A 13550-nucleotide genomic window follows, 5' to 3' on the forward strand; every position below is an offset into this window, starting at 1 on the left:
TGTACAAGTGATATATTAAAATCATCTTTCCAGCTTGAATTTCAATGATGCATTGGGGCAACGATTTTGTGAGAAACATCTTCACCCTTAAATAAAGATTTTCTTAAATCCTTACCTGTGTGCTAATTAGATATCACCTTGTTTTCACATTAAACAGACTTCCACATGAGAAAGCAGCAAGGATGCAGTGGCGTTAATGTTTCCTGGTGTCAACCCGTATTATTTCAGTAGACATTGAAATGAGGATGCATCTTGCTGCCTTTCCAATGAAGCAAATTTAATTTAGTAATAGGTGAAAAACCATCCCTACAAAGGTGTTAATCAGAGACTTGGCTTTGTGGACACTTTTCAGAGAACAAATTTGTTAGCATAAAAATAAAGCCAGAAAATGAAGAGCTGTTTAATCACTCAATTGGATTTTTTTGCCAGCATATTTCTTTTTCTCTGCAACCCACAGCTAAATTGTGCTTCCTAGCTGTTTTTATAAAATCACTGAATCAAATCTAACTCTGATTACATCAGAGAAGGCCAGGTACCCTACACCATAAGAGGGGGTTTGAAATTTTGACTTGTCTACTTAAAGATCACCAAAATCTGATAACAAGGTCAATTACGTCCCTGGGTGGGATTGAACCACCAACCTTTTGGTTAGTAGCCGGACACACTAACCGATTGCGCCACAGAGACACTTCGCGAAAAGTACATACTGACAAAGGCTAATAAGCATACATCTAAAACTTTTCCTAGAAAAACTTTAAAAAGTCAATAATCTGGAGAGTTTTTTTAAGATGTTTCTTCCATCAACCAACGAAGAAACACATTGGTACTTTCCCATGATGAGTGAGTGCTTTAGGATCTCTTGCACTTACATGTGCAGCAGAGTACTGCAATGGAAGCATGCTGGGCCCATTACCCAGAGGTAGGCAGATTGAAACTATCCTCTGCTATATGCATTTTTTTTGTTAATTAAAGTAATCCAAAACTGGGATTGATATGTTAGCTCTTTTATGTTTTCTTAAAGTACAATAACTTTTACCATTTTAATTTGTTTTAATAGTGTATTGACAGTAATGTTTTCTTTCAAAAATCTACTTAATTTTTTTTACCATATTATTAAAATGGTAATTGACAAAAACAAACTACATTTGTTTGGGAGAAAAATGCAAAGGTACAAGACAGCTTTTCCTTGCCAATATCTCTCTTTTGCAAAGAGCTACGCATTGAAAATTCAGGGCTATACCGTGTAGATGAAGCACTAACAGGAGGCTTTAAAATTTATATTCTAGTGTCCTTCGTTTGGGAGAAAAATCCAATGGTACAAGACAGCTTTTCCTTGCCAATATCTCTCTTTTGCAAAGAGCTGCGCATTGGAAAATTCAGGGCTATGCCGTGTAGATGATGGCCTAACAGGAGGCTTTAAAATTTTCTTTCTAGTGTCCTTCGTTTGGGAGAAAAATGCAAAGGTACAAGACAGCTTTTCCTTGCCAATATCTCTCTTTTGCAAAGAGCTGCGCATTGGAAAATTCAGGGCTATGCCGTGTAGATGATGGCCTAACAGGAGGCTTTAAAATTCCAAACGAAGGACACTAGAAAGAAAATTTTAAAGCCTCCTGTTAGGCCATCATCTACACGGCATAGCCCTGAATTTTCCAATGCGCAGCTCTTTGCGATTACAATCCAACCTGAATCAGGCTCTATTACCTATCACAATGCACTGCAGGTAGTACAAAATGGGGTTAATATAGGAGAAAAACCCCCAGAGCTGTGCTCCTTAACTGTCCCTGGTGGCTAGTGGAGCGGCTGCCCAGTAATCAGTGTCCACGCCAGTGCGCACACGGCCCGCCCCCTACAGCCACGCTGGATCTCGGTATAGTGTGGGCACAGAAGCCCCTTACCTCCCTTTCATCAGCGGCCTCGTGATCCCGGAGGGCGGTGTGTGTGTGTGACTGACCTTAGGAAGAAACCGGAGCCTCCGCTGCAGTGACCCAGCAACCAGGGCACGGGAGTATACTGCGCCGCTGGGAGTGATGGAGCTGCAGTAAAGATGTCTATTAGACCTAGCCTGCTGCAGCCCTTATAGATTCTTATAAAAAAAGTTCTTCTTTTCTTGTCAAAATTAATAGCTAAGAATAGGCTGCCTGAGGCAGCCCCCTGTTAAGTGGCCTGCTACTGAAGGCACCAACTACAAACTGAGCTCCCTGTTCATGGAAGCGAGGTTATAGAGCAGGGGGCGCTGAGCATCTTGGGAACAGTCAAAAGCTTTGAGCCTGTTGGTGCCTCAGATCAAGATCCTACTCTACACCCCAATGTGAATCCTTGTGGAGTCCAGTGTACCCCACAGAAGAAATGAATGTGTCACACCCATTGGCAGCAACATTAGAATAGCTGCTGATGGGCACAATTGAGAAAGGAAGGGGGGGAAACATTTGAATCCAGCACATATATGTAATTTGAATATGTAATTTGTACCTTCCTACTTTAAAATGTAATGGATGAACCTCACCCTGTGAGAACTATCTTTATGATCAAGAGATCTCATATGCAAGATAAGTATGTGTTGGCAGAGGCGCTCACTGGGCAGAGATGCTGATCGCATCTCTGGCATGTGCCGGTGCACTGCGGCACCAGCACACACACACACTGCAGACCTGATCTCCTGTTGTGTGAATATGCACAGCAGAGATCAGGTCTGAATTAGGCCCTATATACAGCTGTCAGTAAGGCAGGGATCTGCTGCTGCCAGTGAGGCAGGGATCTGCTGCTGCCAGTGAGGCAGGGATCTGCTGCTCCCAGTGAGGCAGGGATGTGCTGCTGTCAGTGAAGCAGTGATCTGCTGCTGTCAGTGAGGCAGTGATCTGCTGCTGTCAGTAAGGCAGGGATGTGCTGCTATAAGTGAGGCAGGGATGTGCTGCTGTCAGTGAAGCAGGGATGTGCTGCTGTCAGCAAGGCAGTGATCTGCTGCCCACTATCTCCCTATCACCCCTGCCTGAGTCACACACTTTCCCTGTCACCCCTGCCCCAGTTACCCACTATCTCCCAGTCACCGCTGCCTCAGTTAACCACTATACCTGCGACCCCTGCCTCAGTCACCCACTATACCAGTCACCCCTGCTTTAGTCACCCACTATCTCTGTCACCCCGGCCTCAGTCACCCACTATCTCCCACTCATACATGCTTCAGTCACCCACTATCTCCCAGTCATCCCTGCCTCAGTCACCTACTGACACCAGTGCAGACATTTCTGCTGCGGCCTCTCCACTCTCCAGCGTGAACGTCCTGACGACTGAGGAAATCCGCTTCCCAGTTGAGGACTCCGGGAATGAACACTGCCGATATTGCTGGCAGATGACGTTCTACCCAACTGAGGATTTTTGATACTTCCAGCTTTGCTATGCAATTTCGAGTGCCGCCTTGATGATTTGTGTACACTACCGTGGTGGCGTTGTCCAATTGTACTTGAACAGGCCTGTTCTGTACTAGAGGCAGGGCCAGTGTCAATGAATTGAACACTGCCTGCAATTCCAGAATGTTTATCGGGAGGAGAGATTCCTCCCTGGTCCACCGATGGTGAAGGGTCGTCATCACGGCCATGACCTTGGTGAATTTCCGAGGTGCCGTGGCCAAACCAGAAGGCAGGACCTGAAATCCAAAAACTAACCAGGCACAACACTGCTTAGCTTCCAACATCAGATGAGATTGGACATATCCAGTGTGATGCGGCTGTAGATGATTTTTGCTGTTTCTAACTTCTACTTCTAACTACTGGTACATCAATGAATAAGTTTCAAAATAGAATGCATCAAGAGAACGGTGTTGGTAGTATAAAACTACCTACAGCACCTGGTATTCCCAGGTGGTCTCACATCCAAGAACAAACCAGGCCTAAAATCAGGTGATATTGGGCATATACAGTGTGGTGTGGCTGTAGATGAGCTTAGTGGTTTCTGTTAGAGTTCTTCTACTTCTAACTACTCGTACATAAATGAGTAAGCGGACGATTTATTAAACCTGGTGAAATGATAATTTGCATGGTGATAAAGTACCAGCCAATCAGCTCCTAATTGCCATGTCACAGGCTGGGTTTGAAAAATGACAGTTAGGAGCTGACTGGCTGGTACTTTATCACCTTGCACTTTATCAGTTCGCCAGGCTTAATAGATCTGCCCCAATGTTTCAAAATGGAATGCATCAAGAGAACGGTGTTAGTATTGTAAAAATACACACCGCCCCTGGTATTTCCTGGTGGTCTCCCATCCAAGTACTAAAACCAGGACCAACACTGCTCAGCTTCCATGATCAGGAGAGATTGGGCAAATCCAGTGTGCTGTGGCTGTAGATGAGCTGGTGGTTTTTATTACAGCTCTTCTACTTCTAACTTCTGGTACATAAAAGAATACATGTAAAAATTAAATGTACCAAGAAAATGGTGTTGGTAGTTTAAAAACACCTAAAGAATCTGATACTACCAAGCAGTCTCCCATCCATGTATTAACAAAGTCCAATACTGCTTTGCTTCAAAAATCAAATGAGATTGGGCATATCCAGTGTGGTGTGGCTTTAGATAAGCTTTGTGGTTTCTGTTAGAGCTCTTCTACTTCTAACTACTGGTACATTAATGAATATGTATAAGGTTGTAGTTTATCCAATATGCCTTTACTACCTTACCTTTCAACCCCCCCTCCCCTCTTCTCCTTATAGCTTCCTTAGTTCTCTCCTCCTCATGTGTGCGTTATTTGTTTTCTCATACGTCCTAGATGATGCTGGGGTCACATTAAGAACCTTGGGGTATAGACTGGATCCGCAGGAGACATGGGCACTTTAAGACTTTCAAAGGGTGTGAACTGTCTCCTCCCTCTATGCCCCTCCTCCAGACTCCAGTTTTAGTATTGTGCGCAGTGATACTGGATGCACTACAGGGGAGCTCTACTGAGTTTCTCTGAAAAGACTTGTTAGTTTTTTTTATTTTCAGGGAGGCTGCTGGCAACAGTCTCCCTGCTTCGTGGGACTTAGGGGAGAGAAGTATGACCAACTTCTAGTGAGTTCAATAGCTCTGCTTCAGGCTGACAGGACACCATTAGCTCCTGAGGGTGCTGATCGCTGGGTACGCCTAGATGCACACTCCCGCAGCCTGCCGTCACCCCCTTACAGAGCCAGAAGACAGGTGAGTAGCAGAAGAACAGAAGACTTCTTCTCCAGTGATGGCATTCTGAGGTACCGAGCAGCGAGCGGAACGCTGCGCGCCATGCTCCCACACAAACACAGGCACTGCAGGGTGCAGGGCACGGGGGGGGGGGGCACCCTGGGCAGCATAAATTCCTCACAAAAGGCTGGAAAAAGTGGACATTAGTGCCTGGGCACTGTCCTTACCCCGCTAGCGTAATTAATTATTTCTGAGCAGGACAGATACGCGCCATTACAGTAGCGGGGCTTCTTCCTCACCTCACCAGAACATCTTTAGAGCATTACAAGTCTATCACTATAGAGTTTATTATTTCCCAGACTGTGTACTTTTGGCGCTGGATTGTGAGCTGAAAAATCCTCTGTGTCCCTCTGACAGATTTACTGACGGTCTGTCCCCCATAAGCCGATGTGTCTGTGGGTACTTGGTACATGTGTGTCAACATGTCGATGGCTGAATGTTTTTCCCAAGAGGAAACTATATTAGGAATGCAGACATATGATGGTGGCCCTGTTGGCACCACCAATAACTGACTGGGTAAAAGTTTCAGTAATATCAGAGTAAGGTTGGATAAATCTGTGTCCCAGACACAGACGTAGAGAATAGATGTGATGTTCATGGCTATGTTTCTTTTCCCTCAGGCCCCGCGGGGTCGCAAAAATGTTATTTTGCCCAGTTACTACACACTGATACTGACACGGATACTGATTCCTATGTCGACCATAATGTTTCCTGATTAGATCCAATATTGGCAAGGAGCATTCAGTACATGATTGTGGATATTAAGGACATATTAAAATCACTGAAGACCCTGCTGTTCCTGAGAAAGGGGTCTATATGTATGTATATATAGATATATAATGAAAGCTGATGTAACGTTCCTCCATCTCTGTTTGAGAAAGTCTGGGCCAGCTCGACAAGATGGTTTCAAATCCCCAAAAGGATTCTGGTTGTTTATTCATTTCCCGCCGCGGACAGAATAAAGTGGGAGTCACCCCCTGTTCTGCACGGGGCCCTGTCACAAATCCAGCGGATCGTATGCAGGAAGCTACATTATTTCTAGTTATGTAACCAAGGGTACATTACTTAGACCTGCCATTACATGTGCATGGGTGAGTAGTAGTATTCAAGAATTGGTCGAATACCTTGTCATCCGATATAGATACCTTGGAGAGATGGGATACTCCTTACGTTGTATCATATCAAGGACACTGCAGCATACTTACGTGAGACTGCAAGGGATATAGGACTCTTGAGTTCACGGGCCAATTTCATGGCAGTCTCGGATAGGAGGGCATTGTGGATTCACCAAGAGAATGCTGATGCTGACTCCAAGAAGAAAGGGAGTCCCTTCCCTATGAAGGTGAAGCGTTGTTTGGTGACTGCCTAGTTAATTTGATCTCGGCAGCTCCCGCAGGTAAGTCAACCTTCTTGCCCTATGTTCCCTCCCAACGGATGAAGACGCATCATTATCTGATGCAGTCATTTCGGCCCAATAGATATGCAAGAAGTTAAGATTCCCCTTTCTTTGCAGGTAGAGGAAGGAGAAGAGGGAAGAGGTCTGCATCCTCTTCAAGATCGCAGGAGCAGAGATCATCCTCTGCTTCTGCCAAATCCACCGCATGACGCTGGGGCTCTCTTGCAGGAGCCCGCACCAGTGGGGGCACGTCTAAAACTCTTCAGTCAGTTCTGGATTCATTCGGACATGGACTCGTGTGTTTTACAAATAGTGTCCCAAGGGTACAAACTGGGGTTTCAAGACGTTCCCCCTCACCGATTGTTCAAATCGGCTTTAGTCAGCAGGGAGAAGGTTTTTATTCAAGCCTCTTCGTGGTCCCTAAGCCGGACAGCTCAGTCAGACCAATCTGAAATCTGAAATCCCTCAATTTCTACCTAAGGAAATTAAATTTCAAGATGGAATCTCTCAGTGCAGTGATCTCCAGTCCGGAGGAAGGAGATTTCATGGTTTTGGTAGACATAAAGGATGCCTACTTACATGTTCCCATTTAGCCTCTGCATCAAGCTACCTGAGGTTTGCAATTCAGTATTGTCATTACCAATTTCAGACATTGCCGTTTGGTCTGTCCACGGCTCTGAGGATTTTCACCAGGGTGATCGCAAGCAAGGAGTAACAATTATCCCGTACTTGGATGATCTTTTGATAAAGGCGAAATCCAGGGACCAGTTAGTGCAAAACATTGCACTCTCCCTGACAGTTCTTCAACAACATAGTTGGCTCCTAAACTTGCCAAAATCGCAGTTGGTCCCAATGACGCGGTTGTTGTTTTTGGGAGTGATACTGGACACAGAAGAGGTTTTCTTCCAGTGGAAAGGCTCTGGAGATCCAGAGTCTGGTCAAACAAATTCTGAAACCAGCAAGAGTGTTAATCCATCAATGCATTTGGTTGCTGGGTAAGATGGTTGCGGCCTACGAGCCCATTCAGTTTGGCTGGTTCCATGCCAGAGTGTTCCAGTGGGACCTGTTGGACAAGTGGTCCGGATCCCACCTACACACGCACCGGAGGATAATCCTGTCTTCCAAGACCAGAATCTCACTCCATTGGTGGCTGCACAGTTCTCACCTCCTAGAGGGGCGAAGGTTCGGGATCCAGGACTGGATCCTAGGGACCATGGATGCAACCCTCCGAGGCAGGGGAGCAGTCACACAGGGGGAAAACGTCCAAGGAAGATGGTCAAGTCGGGAAAGTTGTCTCCACATAAATGTTCTGGAGTTAAGGGCCATTTAATAACTGCAGACACAGTACGCACTGGGACGGGTGCCCAGCATCCTCTACGGAATAAGAGAAAAGGATTTACCTGTAGGTATTAAAATCCTATTTTCTCTAACGTCCTAGAGGATGCTGGGGACTCCGTAAGGACCATGGGGATAGACGGCTCCGCAGGAGACATGGGCACTTTAAGAAAGACTTTAGTTCTGGGTGTGCACTGGCTCCTCCCTCTATGCCCCTCCTCCATACCTCAGTTTGATACTGTGCCCAGTGGAGACTGGGTGCTTTTCAGGAGCTCTCCTGAGCTTTCTGACAGAAAGTATTTTGTTAGGTTTTTAATTTTCAGGGAGCACTGCTGGCAACAGACTCCCTGCATCGAGGGACTGAGGGGAGAGAAGCAGCCCTACTCTCCGAGTTGCAAGGTCCTGCTTCTTAAGCTACTGGACACCATTAGCTCCAAAGGGATTAGCTCCAAAGGGATTGGTACGCAGGATCTCACCCTCGCCGTCCGTCCCAGAGCCGCGCCGCCGTCCCCCTCGCAGAGCCGGAAGATAGAAGCCGGGTGAGTATGAGAAGAAAAGAAGACTTCAGAGGCGGCAAAGGACTTCATGATCTTCATTGAGGTAACGCACAGCACTGCAGCTGTGCGCCATTGCTCCCATACACCTCACATACTCCGGTCACTGTAAGGGTGCAGGGCGCAGGGGGGGCGCCCTGGGCTGCAATATAAACCTCTTTTTGGCAGAAATATAACATATATACAGCTGGGCACTGTATATATGTATGAGCCCCCGCCAATTGTACAGTTTAAGCAGGACAGAAGCCCGCCGCCGAGGGGGCGGGGCTTCTCCCTCAGCACTCACCAGCACCATTTTTTCTCCACAGCACCGCTGAGAGGAAGCTCCCCGGACTCTCCCCTGCTTATACCACGGTAGACAAGAGGGTTGAAAAGAGAGGGGGGGGCACATAATTTGGCGCAAATTACTTACAGCAGCGCTACTGTGCAAACATTAAGTTACTGTGCTATTCCTGGGTTATATAGCGCTGGGGTATGTGCTGGCATACTCTCTCTCTGTCTCTCCAAAGGGCAGAGCCGGCCATAGGCATAGGCAAACTAGGCAATTGCCTAGGGCATTTGATATGCCTAGGGGCATCAGCAACTTCTGCTGATTAAAATGATATGCGGCATGCCTATATTCTGTGTGTAGCATTTCATATGCAGATACAGCCACAGTCTCACACAGTATATAGGCGTGCTGCATATCATTTTAATCGGCAGAAGCTGCGTGTGCATCCTAACAACATAGCAATGCAAATAAGATGCATTTTAATAAAAAAAAGGTGCCCCAACGTTAGCATTGAGGCAAGATTTATGAGGACACATCTGTATCCAAGCAGAGGCAGAGGTCACAGTGTTAGTGGCAGTGTGAGTGCTGTGTGCATGTGAGTGGGTTGATTGTGCAGTAGTGTTCGGAATATGAGTAAGGAGCATTATGTGTGTCATGTAAAAATGCATTAATAATGTGCAACATATGGGTAAGGGGCACTATGTGTGTCATTATGTGTATAAGGGCATTAATAATGTGCGGCATATGTGTAAGGGACATTGGTGGTCATTTCGAGTTGTTCGCTCTGTAATTTTCTTCGCATCGCAGCGATTTTCCGCTAATTGCGCATGCGCAAGGGTGGTCATTCCGAGTTGTTCGCTCGGTAATTTTCTTCGCATCGCAGCGATTTTCAGCTAATTGCGCATGCGCAATGTTCGCTCTGCGACTGCGCAAAGTAAATTTGCTATGCAGTTAGGTATTTTACTCACGGCATTAGGAGGTTTTTTCTTTGTTCTGCTGATCGTAGTGTGATTGACAGGAAGTGGGTGTTTCTGGGCGGAAACTGGCCGTTTTATGGGTGTGTGTGAAAAAACGCTGCCGTTTCTGGGTAAAACGCGGGAGTGTCTGAAGAAACGGGGGAGTGTCTGGGCGAACGCTGGGTGTGTTTGTGACGTCAAACCAGGAACGAAACTGACTGAACTGATCACAGTTGTCGAGTAAGTCTGGAGCTACTCAGAAACTGCTAAGAAGTGTCTATTCGCAATTCTGCTAATCTTTCGTTCGCAATTTTGATAAGCTAAGATTCACTCCCAGTAGGCGGCGGCTTAACGTGTGCAATGCTGCTAAAAGCAGCTTGCGAGCTAACAACTCGGAATGAGGGCCATTATGTGTAAAAGGGCATTAATAAAGGTTGTCATAATGTGTAAGACGCATTATGTTTATAAGGACATTAGTGATGTGTCTCATATGTGTAAGGGGCATTACTGTGTGGAATTATGTGTATAAATGCATTACTAATGTGTGGCATTATGTGTATAAGGTGCTCTAATATGTAGCGTTGCGTATAGAAAGGGCATTTACTGTGTCGTCTAATGTGAATAAAGAGCAATAGGGTGTGGTGTAATGTAAATAAGGAGCAATTCAGTGTGATGTAATGTGAATAAGGAGCACTACTGTGAGAAGTAACGTTTATAAGGTAAAGTAATACTACTGTGGGATGTAATGTGAATTATGGACACTATCGCGTGATCAAATGTGAATAAAATTGCAGTACTGTGTGGCGGAATTTTAATTGGGGGTACTATTGTGAGGACATGCCCATTGCCAGCAAAAACACACCCCTTTTTGGACTGTGCGCCAAATGTGCGAACTGTTCCTGTTTAAAATATAGGGGGTACAAACACCAAAATAAGTACTGTTATGGGTGAGGGTTGATGGTGCTGGGAAAGAGGTGCAAGGTCAGAGGCGGAACCAGCGGTGGTGCTAGGGGGCACCAGGCAAAATCTTGCCTAGGGCATCATATTGGTTAGGGCCAGCTCTGCCAAAGGGCCTTGTGGGGGAAATGTCTTCAGTAAAAGCATTCCCTGTGTGTGTGGTGTGTCGGTACGCGTGTGTCGACATGTCTGAGGAAGAAGGCTATATTAGAGAGGAGCGGGAGCAAATGAATGTGGTGTCTCCGCCGACACCTGATTGGATGGATATGTGGAATGTTTTAAATGCTAGTGTAAACTCATTGCACAAAAGATTAGACAAGGCTGAAGCTTTGGGACAGTCAGGGTCTCAACCCATGCCTGATCCTATGTCGCAGGGACTGTCAGGGTCTCATAAGTGCCCACTATCCAGATTGTTGACACAGATACCGACACGGATTCTGACTCCAGTGTCGATTACGATGATGCAAAGTTACAGCCAAAATTGGCAAAATACATTTGATATATGATTATGGCAATAAAAGATGTTTTGCACATCACAGAGGAGCCCCCTATCCCTGACAAGAGGGTACATATGTACAAGGGAAAGAAGCCTGAGGTAACCTTTTCCCCTCACACGAGCTGAACGAGTTATGTGAAAAAGCTTGGGAATCTCCTGCAGATTTCCAAAAGGATTCTTATGGCGTATCCTTTCCCATCAACGGATAGGTTACGATGGGAATCCTCCCCTTGGGTGGACAAAGCATTAACACGCTTATCCAAGAAGTTAGCCCTCCCGTCCCAGGATACGGCTACCCTCAAAGAGTCTGCTGACCGCAAACAGGAGATTACCCTGAAGTCCATTTATACACATTCAGGTACCTTACTCAGACCGGCAATTGCGTCGGCCTGGGTGTGTATGTGTAGTGCTGTAGCGGCATGGACGGATACTCTAGATAAGGATACTATTTTATTGCCCCTGGGGCATATAAGAGATGCTGTCCTATATATGTGTGTATGCAAACTACAGGTGGTGCTGCATGGCTCACACCCTTTTACTTGTCTTGTAGAGCAACTCTGGAGCTGTTACTGGGTCCAGCTGCTGCAAGAAATCAGCTTGAATGCTTCAGGGGCTGGGGCATGGCCAACATGAGCCCCACACTGATGGGGGTGTATAAAGCGATCTAGGGGTCATCCAAGCGCAACCCCACAAAGGCCGCCATGCCCTGCGTGACCATTTTCTCTTTTCATATGCAGACGAGGGTTGCAGCCAACTATACCCATTGCTTGGATGACATCACCATATGCGAATCCATCTGCTGCAGGCCTTCCCCCAGGAATGCTTGCACTAGTTGTTGCATTTGGTTTGTTGTTTGGGGGGTGCTTCAGTATTAGGCAGCCTTCTGCCCTCACACATTCGTCTGAAAATGTGTTCTCCCTGCAGTTGTTGTCCCCAGATGAGAGTTCCCTTGTGCTGCCTCAGTTGAATCTCCTTTACTTGACGGAGGTGTGCCTGAGCAGCGGCCCTCCCCAGCCCTATCTCAAATCATACTTATTTTGCTTAGGTGATACCATGGTCATGAAGATTGTTTTCCCAGGGTGAGGTTCATTCATTGCATTCTGGGTATGCTGACCTCTGTGATTTCCCCAAATGTGGGAATCTCGACTGCATAATTTGTGGTAGGGGGGGGGGACTGCATTTGTGCTTTCCCCTGGTTGGCTCTGGTATAATTTAGATCTCATTGTCTCAGGTCTCTCTCCCGCCTAGTTTGCTGTCTGTTTCCACTTCTCTTTTCTTGAGCCCCTCCCTTCTATGCCCTTGCGCACTATCCTGACTTCTCCCGTCTGCTTACTTTGTGCCTTCCAACGCACAATGCGAACTACAGGTGGTGTTGCAGGGCCCACACCCTTTTATTTGCATTACAGAGCAGCTCTGGAGCTGTTACAGTGCCCAGCTGCTGCAAGAAATCAGCTTGAATGCTTCAGGGGCTGGGGCATGGCCAACATGAGCCCCACACCAAAGGAGGGTGGGGGGTGTTCAATGCGAACTAGGGGTCATCCAAGCGCCCCTTTTCTCTTTTCATATGCAGATGAGGGTTCCAGCCAACTTTGGCCCACTGCTTGGATGACATCACCGTATGCAAATCCGTCTGCTGCAGACCTTTCCCCAGGAATGCTTGTACTAGTTGTTGCATATGGTTTGATGTTTGAGGGTGCTTCAGTATTAGGCAGCCTTCCGCCCTCTCATTTTCATCTGAAAAGATGTGGTCTCCCTGCAGTTGTTGTCCCCAGACAAGAGTTCCCTTGTGCTTCCTCAGTTGAATCTCCTTAACTTGACGGTGGTGTGCTCGAGCAGCCGCCCTCCACAGCCCTATCCCAACACATGCTTTTCTTGCGTATGAGATCTCTTGATCATGAAGATAGTTCTCACAGGGTGAGGTTCATCCATTACATTTTAAAGTAGGAAGGTACAAATTACATATTCAAATTACATATATGTGCTGGATTCAAATGTTTTCCCCCCTTCCTTTCTCAATTGTGCCCATCAGCAGCTATTCTAATGTTGCTGCCAATGGGTGTGACACATTCATTTCTTCTGTGGGGTACACTGGACTCCACAAGGATTCACATTGGGGTGTAGAGTAGGATCTTGATCTGAGGCACCAACAGGCTCAAAGCTTTTGACTGTTCCCAAGATGCTCAGCGCCCCCTGCTCTATAACCTCGCTTCCATGAACAGGGAGCTCAGTTTGTAGTTGGTGCCTTCAGTAGCAGGCCACTTAACAGGGGGCTGCCTCAGGCAGCCTATTCTTAGCTATTAATTTTGACAAGAAAAGAAGAACTTTTTTTTATAAGAATCTACAAGGGCTGCAGCAGGTTAGGTCTAATAGACATCTTTACTGCA

General features: G+C 46.4%; 2 non-coding genes across 2 annotated transcripts; one reads left to right on the forward strand and one right to left on the reverse strand.

Annotated features, from left to right (window-relative positions):
- Window positions 1–613: 613 nt before the first annotated feature.
- Window positions 614–687, reverse strand: TRNAS-ACU (transfer RNA serine (anticodon ACU)). Its single transcript has one exon. It is a non-coding gene; the product is annotated as a tRNA-Ser (tRNA).
- Window positions 688–12194: 11507 nt separating this feature from the next.
- Window positions 12195–12361, forward strand: LOC134951167 (U1 spliceosomal RNA). Its single transcript, XR_010183957.1, has one exon. It is a non-coding gene; the product is annotated as a U1 spliceosomal RNA (small nuclear RNA).
- Window positions 12362–13550: the final 1189 nt, after the last annotated feature.

Source organism: Pseudophryne corroboree, chromosome 8 (genome assembly GCF_028390025.1).
Source record: "Pseudophryne corroboree isolate aPseCor3 chromosome 8, aPseCor3.hap2, whole genome shotgun sequence".
Classification (NCBI taxonomy): domain Eukaryota; kingdom Metazoa; phylum Chordata; class Amphibia; order Anura; family Myobatrachidae; genus Pseudophryne; species Pseudophryne corroboree.